This window comes from Lupinus angustifolius, unplaced genomic scaffold (assembly GCF_001865875.1).
Source record: "Lupinus angustifolius cultivar Tanjil unplaced genomic scaffold, LupAngTanjil_v1.0 Scaffold_25_331, whole genome shotgun sequence".
NCBI lineage: Eukaryota > Viridiplantae > Streptophyta > Magnoliopsida > Fabales > Fabaceae > Lupinus > Lupinus angustifolius.
This window is the reverse complement of record NW_017720265.1, coordinates 155,015-158,462: the sequence shown is the minus strand read 5'-3', so window position 1 is coordinate 158,462 and position 3,448 is coordinate 155,015.

Sequence of the window (3,448 nt, the reverse complement as noted above, 5' to 3'; positions counted from 1 at the left end):
AGGAGATCTAAAATTTACTTATTATCTTCTAATGTCACTTAATTACAATTAAACCAACTCATTATTCAATTTTCAACCACGAAATATATAGTCTTGATTATCCTATTGCATCTAAGGATACTTGGTAGCTATATAAAATTGTGTCATACATCCTAATTCAATATTTAATACATTAATTAAGGGTATAAACTAGTCCATGCGATTAGCGAAAGTACGGTTTAAATAAGGGTGTTTTGGGTGCTAATACGTTGTTCGATGCATAATGAACTCCCAAACTTAGATCTCTAGTTCTATGACAATATTTTTCAAGTTGGACATAAAGATAGTTTGATAAGTTTTGATCCCAAAATTATGTAGCAGCAATCCTAAATCATTAGGAATAAGGTTGAGTTGCTTTCTACATCCTCCTAAGTCATGTTATAGATGATCCATTAAAAATAAGATTGCAATACTCGCTACGCTTCTCACCCATTGTTGCGATTTTCAATGTGTTTCGTTGCCATTCACATGCCCCCTTCATCACCTACACCTTTCAACCACCAACATCTTACTCATGCTGAATTTCGCGCATCACCACCTTAGCTCCTACCACGATAACTTGCCTTCTTTCTACGACTGCATCAAGATTTTTCCTTACCAATTCTTACACGACTGTGGTGCCTCTATAGCCCACCATTTATGTGCAATAAGGTGCAATTAAACATCTTCTTTCATTAATTTCTCATTTCCATGTTTATTATTAATAGTTATTAGTATAATAATAAATCAATGATAAAATTTGTATAAATAATAATTGTAATATAACAACAATCATAATTTTTAATTATAATACTAAGGTCAATATAAATTAATTAATATATGTTAATAATTAATGAGGATTATTAAATAATTAGGTAAAGCATAATTAGTTTATTTTTGTGATACTTTTTCATTAAAAAAAGTTCTTAACAATATATAATAAATGATGAAATAAATAATAAAATGAATCCGTTATAATTTCTCATGCATGATAATTAGTAATAAACTACAATTAAAATAAAGGATAATTTTTTTAAAATAAATTATAATAAAGATGTAGAAAATATCATGATTTCAGTTATTTTTCGTCCACCATTTTTTGAAAGATCGCGATACACCTTAACCAATAGTTAAGACTAAAATCCCAAATTACGTAAAAATAAAATAATAAATAAAATCTTTTTTGTATAATTCTTCATATATCATTCAAACATTCTTCATAGATCATTCTTCATATATCATCAAGGTAATTTTGGCTTAAAAGATTTTTCTACATTTTTTAACTATAAAATGTAGTAGCGACTCTAAACAAAGTCGTGCAGCCGAAAATCGGGGTGCGACAGCTGACGACTTTTTTTTTTAGAGAGTCCAACTCATAATCAATAACATGTGTGACTGTTTATTTACCATATTATTATTATTATTTTATTTGGTTGATTAGTTAACTTCCAACAATATTGCATGTTTAATTAGTAGTTGTATGTATAAATATGTTACATGCTTAATTATTAATTATATGAATTGCATGTTTAATTAGTAATTACATATTGCGTATATGAATTATATGTGCATGTCTGTATTGTTTTTGTTATTATGTGATATAAATGTACACATTTTAGGCACACATATATGCCCTACACCCGGGTATAAGTGATACCTTTTTCGGATAGAAGGGACACTAACCTCATTGGTCGCGGTCTTTGCCGCTTCTAAGTGTTGGTGATGTGTATCACTCATATTGTTACCTCTTATTATAAGTTAGCCACTCGAGCTGGTCTCTTGTTTCTAACATCATAATATTTGGGCTTCTCTATTCGAGAGAGATGCAATATGGGAACCTTTATAGGGAGTCTAGAACTTACCAAGGGCGTCCATTGTATGTTTGAACCTTGTCCTAGGACGTTATACTTGTTGTGAATTTTGTGATGTGTGTATTATAGCACATTGTTTGAAATTTTGTCGTATAAAATAAAAATCATGTAAAATATCGCACCCTTGAAGGGAATTCATAAAAAATGCTCAAACATTCATTCATTTATCCATTTACTTATGCATTCAAAAATAAAAATCTTCATTGATTGATTTATGCATTTGAAACGAAATTTTTTATTGATTGACTTATACGTACATTCATACATGCATATATATATATGAAAATTCATCATCTGCTACATATGCATGCATTTATTCATTCATCAAAATACATATATAAAAAAAACATACATTCAAAAATTTCATTCCAACCATGCATATGCTAACTAGAAAAAACTATCATTGACAATAATTCATTCATACATTTTTTAAATTAGTTATTCATATATGTATTTAAAAAAATAAAAAATTAAATCATTCATACATTATCTTATTATTTCACATATTCATCCATTCACTCATGCATCAAAAAAATAATAATTCATACATTCGTTCATGTAAAAACAATATACAAATAACTCAAACTTTTATTCCCTCATCGACTCATTACTCATTCATGCATTCAAAGTAAATAAAAAAGAAAAATATATCATTTAAATACTCATCTACTTTTACCTTCATGTTAAGAACTTCATGAACCATCCTCAAACATAGCTTTCCCTCACTGAGGCTAACCACTGTTTAAAAGGGATGGATGAATACCTACCTTACTTCGGTGACCACCGTAAGAACAGGATTCCGAACCTCGAACCACCGCACCTCACCATAACCACCGCGTCATCGCCACATGAACGAACTCATCATCACCGCCGCTACTGGACCACCGTGAACCACCATAAACCGCCACCATCAGAACCTTCGGTTATCATCGTGGCTCCCTCCATGCCGTCGTCTGGACCGTCGGCACCAAGGAAGAAGATGGATTCCACCTCCTGGGCCACCGCGTGAGAGAAGATGAGGATGAGGGTTTTCACCTCCTGGGATTAATCCCCTTTTCAATTCCTCGTTTTTTATTAAATGGAGGGGGTACCGTGAAACCCCTCCAAATTAACCTCTTTCCTTTCGTTTTTTATATTTAAGTTTATTTACTCAATTAAATATATTTATTCATTTATTTTGTTTCAATTAATTATTTATCTTGACAAGTTGAATTGAAATGAATGTTAGTCAAGTACGTTTTATACTACCTCTTGAATAAAGATCATATATCTTATCCCAAATTACATTAACATTTGCTTAATAAAAATAATAATTTATTTTTATTTATTACCAAATTAATTATGGAATTTTTATAGTAAGGTTATGGTTCGAGTCACCTCTAACTTCTCTGAGAATGGGAAGAAGGTCTGCGACCAACACCATTCCTAAACTATTAATTTCATTGGACTGAAACAATCATACACTTTAAACATTTTAAATCAATAACGACCAAGTCTTTTCGATAACTTATAAAAATTCTCTTCTATAAATAATAGGAAGTGACTAATAAATTTTTTGA